This window comes from Sinocyclocheilus grahami, unplaced genomic scaffold (genome assembly GCF_001515645.1).
Source record: "Sinocyclocheilus grahami isolate Dianchi unplaced genomic scaffold, SAMN03320097.WGS_v1.1 scaffold257.1, whole genome shotgun sequence".
Lineage (NCBI taxonomy): Eukaryota > Metazoa > Chordata > Actinopteri > Cypriniformes > Cyprinidae > Sinocyclocheilus > Sinocyclocheilus grahami.
Genome location: NW_015505436.1, coordinates 1,377,267 through 1,390,233, shown reverse-complemented (window position 1 = coordinate 1,390,233; position 12,967 = coordinate 1,377,267). Strand labels below are relative to the sequence as shown.

Genomic DNA, 12,967 nt, shown 5'->3' with positions numbered 1-12,967 from the left:
TAGCCGAGGTCCTCTTCGACAAAATAACGGTCCGCAGATCCGTCTTCGGTCTAGAGGACCCCGACTGAGAGCGTCGCCCCGACCCCCGTTCTTTTTGCGGAGGGGTGCGGGTTGCAACGCTCTGTTTTTGTGACTGGCGATATGAGGAGCCTGACGGCTGGGGCTGCTCCCGCTCAGCAGCCCCATGGGCCTGGGAGCGACGAGGTAGGAACCATTGAAACGGCGCCGCTTGCTTTCTCGCCTCCTGGAACCTCTCAACGACAGTGTTAACTGCGTCGCCGAAAAGGCCAGAGGGCGAAAGCAGGGTGTCTAGGAGGAAGAATCTGTCCTTATCCTGCATATCGGACAGATTCAACCACAGATGCCGCTCCGTGGCCACCATTGCTGCCATTGACCGGCCGATAGCTCTGGCCGTTTCTTTGGTGGCCCGGAGGGACAAATCTGTGGCCCGACGCAGTTCAGCTACCATGTCGGCTTCCCCCTCCTCCCTGTCATCCAGGTCCTTGAGCAGGTCAGCCTGGTACGCTTGTAACACCGCCATGGTGTGCAAGCATGCGCCAGCCTGACCTGCTGCCGTATAAGCTTTCCCAACCAGACTAGATGTAAGCTTAACAGGCCTGGTGGGAAGCTTTGGGGCCTTCAGGGACGATGCTGAGGATGGGGAAAGATAGCTCGTGAGCGTCTGCTCCACCATTGGCATCGCCCCATATCCCTTCTCATTCAGCCCCACGATATTAGAATAATTAGCGACTGTGGGGCTATATATACGGGAAGAATACGGTCTTTCCCACGATCTTGACACCTCGGCATGGAGATCGGGAAAAAACGGAAGGCCCCGTCGTGAAGGCTGTGACCTCACTTTCAGGAAACGCTTGTCTAATTTGCTCTTAGGACGAGCGTCTTGTTTCTCGGCTGGCCAATCGATATTTAATTTGGCTACAGCACGAGTCACAACCTCCACGAGCTACTCATACGCAAGGGACTGAGGTGGCGAGTCCACAGTCTCCTCTGTCTCGACACTCCTCACCTCAACCTCCTTGGAGGAAGATAGATGAAGTGCCTGGCTCTCTCTCCGGGGGGAAGAAACCCGCAGTGCGGCCTTCCGAACCCTGAGAGAGAGCCGCGGATCTAGCGGGTGAGGACCGAGAAAAGGACGAGCCCGTCTCGGATCCCTCCGCTAAATCCACTTGCGATCCCCATGACAACAGTCTGCGCTGTGCCTCAGCAACAGCGGGACCGCTGCCAGCGGGGTTTCCGAGCCTGACCGCTCTCATCAAACACGGCCAGGCGAGTGCGGAGCGTGCGCAGCGAGAGCAGCTCACAGTCATGACAATCAGCTCCCTCGAGAGCTGACCGTGCATGCTCCGCTCCCAAACAAACGACACACAAATCGTGTGTATCCCCTACCGTCAGATATCGTGGGCAGGGAGGAACACAGCATTTGTACTGCCGTTTGTTCGCCATAGACGTTCTCATTGTTTTATTTGTATGAGTGCTTGTGCGGACAGACAACAGTAAATAGACACACATACACAGAGCGCTACTGAAGAGCAGAAGCTGGTTTGCGCCCTACCGGATGCGCTTTTATGCTTTCTGGTGCTTACGTCACCCTGCTCGTGATGTCTCACTGCTCCAGTGGACTGATTTGACATGTGCTTCAGAACGCGGTCACACAAGGGCGTTCCCAAAGCGAATCTCGACGCAGCTCGAGTTCCTGAAGGGGAAACACACACACACACACAATATGCATATCTATTTTCTATAAATAGTTTTAAAACACATATCAAGTTTCAAGCTCATGGTGGCTGCAAATATAGATGAAAAAATCTGAATAGTTGAGGTTGTTGTATTTATACTGTACTAATTTTGTAAAAATTGTGAAACATAGCAGCTCCCATTCAATGCGTGAACAGGATATGCAAAGCCTCCACAGACAGTATCTATCAAGCATTCATGATTCTTTGCCGTGATCACAATCTGATGATATATTCCTGTCTCTTTGGGATTGGGATTGAACTGTGATAGCTGCATATACGGTTTGAGGTGACTCCTGTGAGGAAGAAATTGAATTCCACACTCCTACCGTTCCTCTGCCCCCCTGCACTGAATCCCATTGTCTAAGTGAGATAAAGTAACCAGATTTGCAGCCCTGCAGTCTTGTGTTTTTCCCTGTAGAAGATTGCAGGCTTCGGATGAGGCTGAGTCTGCGGCGCCTGTTACTGTGGGTCTTCAGGGCATTTGTGCTTTTGCATCATACTCTCAATGACTCTGTGAGGGTCTTGGGTTTGTGGTAATTATTAACGCCAGCTGCTCGTTGTTTTCAGTTATGGTGAACATAATTAGAGTTTTATATACGATCTGTAGTCATCTCTGTTGAACACTGTATGTGTAATACTTGGAAACATGAAATTTGCAGGAAGCCACACACACACACACACACACACACACACACACACACACACCACACACGCACGCACACACACACACACACCCCGCACTCCAGAGCAAAGAAAAAGGGGGGGGGTGCCGAGACACTTTAGGACTTGTTCCCCTATGAAGATAGATGTCTTGGACTTCTCGGTTGCCTTACAACAGAGTCTGCCTCAGGCGCAGAGTCCCTCTGCATACCTCTGTCATTTTAATGGTGGGGAATCATCTCTTTTAAGGATAAAAAGCTGAAATTTTATTTCAGTGAACTGCAGTTTTACAGTTAAAAATCCCTTTTATTCTTCCCTTGTTCCTACTTGTGTGCAAGTGGTTAAATCAAGCACTTTCTGACCTGTAGTTGAACACATCATCCCTTTCTCTAAAGACAGCTCGTTTTTAGAACCAAATCCAGAATGTCTTCATCAGTCTTCCCTCCGGTGATAATCCCTTTCTTGCCACACAAATTGTTCTCATGAAGTTTACAGAGGTGCCATTGGCACATTATGGCAGCACCTTCAAATGTCTATTGGTCTTAATGCTGTTTTTTAATATATATATTTCACCCAGATTCAATGTCCGTTTTATCTTATTTTATTATTTTAGTACTTTGGGGCAAACTTAGGGTTTGAATTATATTATGTTATATGTTATGTTATGTACCTATTTATTTTTTAAAGTTTCCACTTTTGCTATCACTAAAATGGAAGCAACTAAAAAAAAAAGAATAAAAAAAAGGAAAAAGAGTAGATGAGACTTATTATACTGACTAATATACTGACTCCAAATCATTACTGTGTTCGAAGAGCTTCTAAACTCATTGCGGAGTCTCTGAATCTGAAAGACATTATCCTGATGGGCAAGGCCTGTGTGTTCAGCACTGAAACAGTTAATTTAATCTGTGCTGGTGTTTCTAAGCTAAAGCTCAATATGCTTGTCAAATGAGTTGTTTGTAGCATTGAAGGATCGTTCATTATTGACATTAATCTTCTGCCGCAACTCTAATATACAATCTCCTGACTTTTAATTAAGACTTTAATTTCAGCAATAAACCCAATCATAAAACTCAATTTATGAATTGGAAAGCAGTGGAAGAATGAGATCTTGGAGGCTTTTATTCATGGCGGTAATGTAGGCAATCTGATTTGTGATTTGACAGGATGGTTGTGATGTGCATTCAGAATACTTACGGCTGTCCTGTAACGCCATTAAAGCTGCAGTAATTAGATACGCCATGCAGTGTTTTGAATATTTTACCATTTGGGTTGCTGCAATTTTTGGAAATATGTTAATAGGATTGGGTTTTCACTGGGGACTACAGTATAAGCATTCCTCTCACATTTGCCATGTAAAATAACTGTGTTATAATAATGTATTGCCAACTATTCTATAAGACAATTGCAAAATAAACTACTGGCTGGTCATGAATAATAATTCAGTAATAATAACCAGCGGGGGCAGGGGGAGCAATCGAACTCGGGTTCGGACCAAGCAATTGAACCAAGTGTGAAAGCACCCTAAGATGTGCCAGGTTATTACGATGTGGATGCAAGGGTGATGTGGATTGTTGTTAAAGTGATATTTCACCCAAAATGTAAAATTATCCTATGATTTACTCAATCCATCATAGGTGTATATGACTTTCTTTCTTTTTTTCAGAAAAATCCAGTCAGAGTTATATTTAAAAAACGTCCTGGCTCTTCCAAGCTTTATAATGGCAGTGAATGGGTGTTATTTTTCAATAGTCCAAAATAAGTCCAATAAAGCGCATCCATCCATAATAAAAAGTGCCTCACACTGGCCGAAACGGCTCCGGGGGTGAATAAAGGCCTCCTGTAGCGAATCGATGTGTTTTTGTAAGAAAAATATCCATATTTTAAATTTTATAAACAATAATCTCTGGTTTACGCTAACTTTCATACAAGCATTCACAATAGAGCGCCGTTCCAGGCGGATGACGAAGATGTAGGCATAGCAGAAGCACCAGTGAGAAGTGATTAACGCGGAAGCGCAGAAGAGAGAGCAAAACAAAACACTGGTCATGAATTAGAAGCACAAAACAAGGATTCATAAAGCAAATTGTCAAAGGATTTCGATATGAGCCAAGAGACTGGTTTTCCTTTGCCAAAGTAAGGAAACTTTGCTTCCTTTGCTCCTGTAAACAAACGTTGGTTCTCGCGAGACTAGCATATTCTCACTGGCGCTAACACTACATCCTACGTCATCCGCCCGGAACACTGTTCTATTGTGAATGCTCGTATGAAAGTTAGCGGAAGATAGAGATGACCGTTTATACAATTTTAAATATAGATCTTCTTTTTACAAAAATGCATTGATTCACTACAGGAGGCCTTTATCAAAATAAAAAAAAACTTTAGAGGATTTACAATGCTGTTGACCATTGAAACGCGCCATCATAGTCTTGTGAAAATGGTCCATTGGATTTGTCTAAAAGAAGAAAGTCATATACACCTTGGATGGCTTGAGGGTGAGTAAATCATGGGGTAATATTCCTTTTTTTGGTGAACTATTCCTTTAAGTAGTTGCTAGGGTGATCTGGCTGGTTGCTAGGTGGTTACTTGTTAGCTTAAAGCTTTGTCCCAAATGACGCACTATACATGCACTTATGCACTATGTACTCAACCATGTAGTGTATGAATTATATAAGGTTATTTCGTCATTCATAATCGGAGTCTGGTAAGCATAAGATGCATCTCTGAAAAATACAAAAAAAATCGGAATTATTCCAGACTTTTGACTGCCAGTGTACTTCAAAATGTCTTGAAAACTTATCTAGGTGCTGCAGTGGGTGTAACAGCTAGTTTTCATCCATCCTGAATGTAATTTATCAGGCAGAGTGTTACAGTGAGGCAGAGAGATTCTCCAATCCAATCTGTGTGAGTCATACAGTATATTCCTCCATGTATCGCAGACACTAATAAGCCCATATCAAGAGGTAAATGGAGCATTTGGCCAATTGCCCTCAGTCCAAATGTGTAATTTTGCTTCAGATTACAACTCATCAGCGAGTGAGAATTACTCTCCCGACAAGTTTTTCTGTGAACCCGGACCCTTAATTCCCATTTTAAAGTAAGCACCTGAAGGCAAGAGATGTGAGGAGCGCTCACAAAACGCTCTGTGATATGATGCTGTATGGTCCGGGGACCGTGTTGCGTAAAACGAGTTCAAAGCTGCTGGAACGCTGTAGCCGACAGCACACTTTCGTTTCCTCTCGCAGACACGCGTCAGATTTCTACCCTAACAATTTCTTGTTAACAAAAGCTTATCGTATATCCTGTACATGGTGAATTTCAAAAGACCCTGCGGAGGGTGACAGGCAGCCGCTGAAATTACTCACGGACATTTTCTGTGCCAGGCAAGCAGCATCTTTTTTCCTTCCCCGAGGGGAAGCATGAATACTTGTGCAAACCCCTGAATCTAAATCATAGATGCCCAGAAAGGTATTAAATATTAATCACACAAAGGTGGTCAGAGGACAGAGTGAATGGGGTAAATATTAGATGAAGATGGATTACTTCATCTTTCTCTTAGCCATAGGAAGGATTAATTTTTTAGGAAAAAAAAAATAGCAGTTTGGTCAGGGCTGTAAGTTATTTGATTTTGTATTATGAATTAATTGATTACATTTGATTTGTTTATAAGCAAAGAAAACAAAACTGTATAATAAATAAATAAAAATAAAACATACTGCACAGCCAATTTGAAAGTGTTAAATTAACACTCACAGTGAGAAAATTTTCTAAAACACTTTTTCGGGGTTTATATAGGTCCACACTAAATAGTTAAACTAGCACTTTAAATAGTTACACTTGCATTGAGTAAAAACACTGTAAGTGTTCACCATTAGTGTTTTCCCTCCCCCTCATTTACACCAAGTTAGTGTTGAAACTACACTACTTGTCAATATCTTAACACCAAGAGACTTATTTCCACACTAATATAGTGTTCACAGGGCTCTAGAGTGCGACCAATTTGGTCGCATGTGCGACCTAATTTCTCAATGGTGCGACTAAAAAAAAATCTGAGGTTGCGCCGGTGCGACCAGCCATTCGAGGGGAAAAAAAGTCTCCGCGACTATGAAAGTCTCCCTGTGGTTCAACAACAGACACACATTAGGCCCATATTGTGGTCTAAACCAATCAGAGATAGTGAAGGGCGGACACCCCCTCTGATTGGCCGTGGTCCAGATATTCCTGTACGTGTGTGTACGTTAGAAAATGCGTGTGCTGCTGTCACATACAGAGAGAGGTGAGTAGCCTAGGCCTGTCAGAGCCCACTGAAATTAAAAGGGGGAAGTGTATACATTTCGAAGAGAGTGGCTTGACTAATTTCCCTGGCTAAGAGACAGTAAAGCCGATAATATAATGCACTGCATTTACTGTAAAGAGTGTGGGAAGAGTGCATTTGTGAGGGTGCACCTAACTTTTGTGCTGGTGCACCTAAGAAAAAAAGTTAGGCGCACCAGCGCAACCAGTGCAAAAAGTTAGTCTAGAGCCCTGGTTCATACAAACCCTGATTAAGGTAATTAAGTGTAATCTGTATTCGACTAAAAATACCTGTGCATTCGGTGTAAAAAAAAGTCAACACGCTGTATCAGTTTGAAATTTTATTTTTAACACAGATGTAACTATCACACCAAAACACAAAAAAAGGTACCATATATTCACCATCATCTGACCCATATAAACACTGCAGATCAAAAGGCCTGTAGAACAAGCTGTTGGCTTTTGACACCAGGGCTTCGTCGTAGGACAGGTTGAAGACATAGTGAACTTTAAAAAGTTCAAAGGCACTCAAGGAGCTGGTTCCAACACAAGGGATGAGGCGCTTGTCCACAACGACGTAAAAGTGGCACTGCTGATCAAAAGGCCTGTAGAACAAGCTGTTGGCTTTTGACACCAGGGCTTTGTCGTAGGACAGGTTGAAGGCATAGTGAACTTTAAAAAGTTCAAAGGCACTCAAGGAGCTGGTTCCAACACAAGGGATGAGGCGCTTGTCCACAACGACGTAAAAGTGGTTGATCCTGCCCTTACGCCTTCCTGATCTCAGTAGGAATGGCTGGTGGTAGTAGTTTGCACATTGTTAACAAATGAGACCTTATTGTAAAGTGTTAACATACACAAGCATACCTCAAGCATAGTTCCTATACGACTAAGTACATTTCTAAGCAGAAGAACAAGATTCTAAGCTTACCTTCAGTGAGAAAGTCTCGGAACATACAATCGCTGTGCAGTTTTACAAATGTCTTCACGCCTTGATGAACATGAAAGCTGTTGGTCAAGAAAAATGCTAATTATGACGTTGTTAATTAAAGAAAATCCAGCGAGTCGCTTGTCAGAAGCTCCATTTGTCACCCCACAAATGTTAACGTTACATTAAAGTGAAATCGCAGCGAGTTAATTGTCAGTTAAAGTATCTACTATTGCAGATGAAGCGCACGCACGTCAAACACATCTCGTATGATGAGCAAATATTAGTTCATAGTCATACGCTGGCAGAAAATATAGGTTCAGCAAAACGCTTCTTGCTTGATTATCTGATCATTTATCTCCGCTGCATTTTACTTTGCAGACGAGAGTAACCACGATATATTTCATGTAAACGCCTCGGATCATCCGAAGCTGTGCGTTCAAGGCCCACGTAAAAAAAAACGTCTCGGGTTACTTATGTAACCATGGTTCCCTGAGTAGGGAACGAGACACTGCGTCCTCTAGGGGTCGCTATGGGGAACGCCTCGTCGTGACTCGTATCTGAAGCATACATTGAAAAAACACCAACTCGTTGGCCGGCGACAGCCATGACGTCACTACCGGTGCGACTACAGTATAAATCGGTGCCGGGAGCTACACATCGTTCACTTCTTCGTCTGAAGCTTGCGTCCGCAGCATGGCAAGAAACCTAGAGGACGCAGTGTCTCGTTCCCTACTCAGGGAACCATGGTTACATAAGTAACCCGAGACGTTCCCTTTCATGGCGACCCCTAGAGGACGCAGTTCGAAGTTCCCATGAAAGGGAACTCAGTTACTGATTGCTGCTCACTTACACAGTCAGAGATCATTTGTGGAACAATGCACAGTTATACTAAAATACTGGAGACAAATGCATTACAATGTCTTTTGGTAACACAAATAACGTGAGCTCCAAGAAGGGGAATATGGATGCTGCGTTATTTGCGTTGATTTAACTCATTAAACAGTCAAGTTACACAAATCACAGAAATGACCCTGTTATACCCCAGATTCTAAAATATAAGAAAACGTACGTTTAAAACGGCTAACTAACAAACAATGCCATTCTTACCTCAATTTGCTTGCTAACAAGTGGTGCAGCTCAATGGCCTCGAGATGCTGTCGGTGGTCTGTTGCGTTATCTGAAAAGAAATACTGTTAGCACTCTGGCAATGTTGAGAAATGTATTATTCTGAATGGTGAGAAATGTAAACTACACATGAAAATGTGTCAATTTAAGTGGTTGTAAAATATTATACCTGTTTGAACACCGTCCTCTCCTCGTGGTCGGCCGCCATTAATCAAAAAGGAAATAATGTGCAAGGACCGGAAGTTGGATCAACTCATCACCAGTGTCAATTATGTCAACTCGCTGTAATTACACTGACTCCGACCACTGATTTACACTGCAAGTGTTAATGCCATTCAAATCAACACCAGAATCAACACTTTTTAACTCTGATAAATTAACACCATAAAAACAACTCTAAACAACACTGGATATTCTGCTGCGTGTAAAGAAATGCACTTACAAATTATATAACAATTTCTATAACAATATAACAATTTCCAGTACTTTGTGGACTTAATCTTGCATATGTAACATGCTCTGGTTCCTTTCTCATTGATAAAGTAAAAATAATAAAATTAAATTAAAATGTGAATTTCTAAATATAGATTTTTTTTAATGCATTGCAATATATTATGTAATATACAGTGCCGTGAATAGGTTTTTGCCCCCTTCCTGTTTTTTATTTTTTGCATATTTGTCACACATAAATTTAGATCAAACAAATTTTAATATTACACAAAGATAACCCGAGTAAATACAAAATGCAGTTTTGAAATAATTATTTAATTTATTAAGGGAAAAAAGCTGTCCAATCCTGCCTGTATGACCTCTTGGATGAGTCGTCGTTGCGCTCTTGGAGTAATTTTGGTCGGCCGGCCACTCCTGGGAAGGTTCACCATTGTTCCAAGTTTTCTCCATTTGTGGATAATGGCTCTGACTGTGGTTCAGTCTCAGAAGCCTTAGAAATGGCTTTATAACCCTTTCCAGACTGATACATGTCAACTATTTTGATTCTCATCTGTTCTTGAATTTTTTTTTGATCGAGGCATGATGTGTTGCTCTTGAAGCATGCTTCACTTTGTCAGACAGGTTCTATTTAAGTGATTTCTTGATTCAACAGGTCTGGCAGTAATCAGGCCTGCGTGTGGCTAGTGAAATTTAACTCAGCTTTCTAAAATAATGTGCTTAATCACAGTTCTTTCATGATTTAACAGGAGGGGGCAATTCATTTTTCACGTAGGGCGAGGCAGGTTTGGACAGCTTTTTTCCCTTAATAAATAAAACATCATCATTTAAAAACTGCATTTTGTATTTACTTGCATTATCTTTGTGTAATATTAAAATTTGTTTGATGATCTGAATCTTTTAAGTGATACAAATATGAAAAAAAAAAAAAAACCCGGAAGGGGGCAAAAACCTTTTCATGGCACTGTATATTTGAATATAGAAAAATACAATTAAAAATACTTTATGGACTTTATCTTACTTGTAAATTGCTCTGATTCTTCCTCCATAAAGTAATAATGCTAAAATTTGGAATGAATGTAAATGTATAAAATTTGATACATTTATAAAAATGTTGTAAATTTGTAAAATAATAAACTTTTTAATTAAAATGTAAATTTCTAAACAGATTTTAAATTACGTTTTAATATATATTATATAATATATATTTAAATACAGGAAATTCTAATTAAAGATAAACTAATATAACAATTTTCCTATAGTTTATGGACTTTATGAAATCTTGCATGTTAAATGCTCTGATTCCTTTCTCCTTCATAAAGAAAACAATGATATATTTTAGAATTTTAAATTAAAATGTAAATTTCACATAGATATAGATTATGTAAACATACAAATATATTATTATACCATGTACATTTAAATATAGAAAAATATTATTAAAAATAAAATCATATAAACATTTTCCAGGACTTCATGCTTAATCTTGCAGCATGTTCTGATTCTTTTCTTATGTATTAAGTAATAATGTTAACATTTAGAATGTTAAATTAAAATGTAAATTCAGATTATTTTTTAAAACATATATATTGTAATGTGTGTGTGTGTGTGTGTGTGTGTGTGTGTGTGTGTGTATGTGTGTATGTATGTATGTATATATATATATATATAACTAAGACTAAAAAGTCTGTTCTGATAGGGATATGCTTAACGCAAATAATAAAATGCAACAATTTTGGTAAAAAAATGTTGGTGCTATGATGGGTCGCTGTTTGGGTCCTGAATAAAGACCAGTTGAGAACCACTGTATTTAATAAAAAGTATTTGCCCCTCCCCTGTCAATCAAATTATTCAATTGCATATTTTACTGAAATTTGATTTAGCATTTTTTTGCTTTTTCTTTTTTTTCTATTGAACCCTGCACATCTTTTCAAATATTTTCATTAAAATCGTCCTGTCTCAAAGTGTTCCCATATGCATGTGATTTCCTTTCATCTTGGGTTTCCATTTGTTTAGTCAACTTCAGAGAGTGGGAGACAGATAAGGGAGAATGCTGGAAAAGAGAACACAGAAGAGGGGATAAAAATCTCCCATTAATTTCTCAGCAGATTCATTGACAATGTGCCTGGTGTGATGAAAAAGAAAGATGTTTCTCATAGTTTGATAATGTGTGTGGAGCCAAGCTGAAATTGACTCGCTCAGCATTTGGCGCCTCCCACGCCTGCGTGACGGATTAACCAGACCTGATAAGAGCGAGCGGCGCTGGGATTCCTGCTCCGGTGTCTATCAGATGCAGAGCCACACTGGAGCCAGCACTGAGAGGACTCACCAGCTTTTGTTTAGAATTCATCCTTTATGGGATTTTTAGCCTTTCTGCAATGGGATCCGTTCATGTTGAGCCAAAAGGATATTTTTTTTCATGATCGTGTGCTCTATATGACAAACCTGTTTGTAGACTTTGCTGTATTTTGGTGGATTTAGGAGGCCAAGGTGACATGGATCACTACTGTTGGATCCATTTATATATATTATATATATTTTGAAATTTTCTTCTAAAATGAGCATTACATATATATACAGTAATATATATATATATATATATATATATATATATATATTTGTTATTTGAAATAAAATATTCAATAACTGATGTTTTACTAATTAATTTTAATTCATTCTAAAATAACATAAAATGAATTAATGTAGATTAAAAACAAAACCTAAAAAATTATGAAACAAATACAACAAAAGTACCACAAACTTTAACAAACACTTATGTAAAAAATAGAAAAATAAAAACTAATTAAAACTATAATGATACTAAAATAACACTAATTAATATACAATACATACAAATATGTATGTGTATAATATAATATTTATTACTTAAAGAAAAACAAGTACTTTTAATAGGGCTGTCATTAAATATTAAATCACAATTAATTGTAGAAATATCTTTCTTTTATATTTCTTTCCATAGAGAAATGCATTTTCAGATTGTAGTCAAATAAAATAAAAAATAATTCAAAATAACATATAGTAAATATAGTATATAATTATAAATAATATAAATAACGCATTTAATAAAAACATTTTTGCGTAAATTATTACGAAAATAATATAATTCCAAATTAAATAATTTCTAGTACTTTATGAATTTTTTTTTATATATGTGCAACATTCTCTGATTATAAAAAAAATATTTTTTCCCCTGCAAATTATGGAGTGAATTGTCTCGGTTACGTATGGTAGCCCTCGTTCCCTGAAGGAGGGAATGGAGACGTCACGTCGGATGACCGACGAAATTGGGATCTCGCTTAGAGAAACCAATCCACTTCGAGTGTAAACTCAACGAGCAATGCACATGCATGCGATTATTGCATCCAGCTGCTGCTGATCACAGCGTGAGTATAAGTAGGCAGCAGATGCAGTGCATATTCAGGTTTTCGCTGAGGAGCCGAGCCGGTGACCCGGCCGCTCAGCGGTGGTACAGGAGCTGTGGCGACGGGACGTGACGTCTCCGTTCCCTCCTTCAGGGAACGAGGGTTACCATACGTAACCGAGACGTTCCCTTTCAGTCGGTCACTCCCGACGTCACGTCGGATGCTACCAAAAGGCCACAGCTACTGCCCCTTCCAGTGTCCTGTGGAAGCCACCTGCGCCCCTACTTTTTGGCGTAGGCCAGGGCTTGCACAAGAGGGCCAGCTACTGCTGCTATGGCACAGCCCACTGAGTAAGACTGGATAACACTGGGAAA

At 40.0% G+C, this 12,967-nt stretch overlaps 1 protein-coding gene and 1 long non-coding RNA gene across 2 annotated transcripts in view; one reads left to right on the top strand and one right to left on the bottom strand.

Moving 5' to 3' along the window:
• grm8b (glutamate receptor, metabotropic 8b) overlaps window positions 1-12,967 on the top strand; it is a 188,026-nt gene that overhangs the window by 79,671 nt on the left and 95,388 nt on the right. The gene's annotated exons all lie outside the window — the stretch shown is intronic.
• On the bottom strand, window positions 7,667-9,006 carry LOC107598836 (uncharacterized). Its single transcript, XR_001610606.1, has 3 exons — window positions 8,933-9,006; window positions 8,746-8,815; window positions 7,667-7,715 (listed from the first exon to the last, which is right to left on the bottom strand). It is a non-coding gene; the product is annotated as an uncharacterized lncRNA (long non-coding RNA).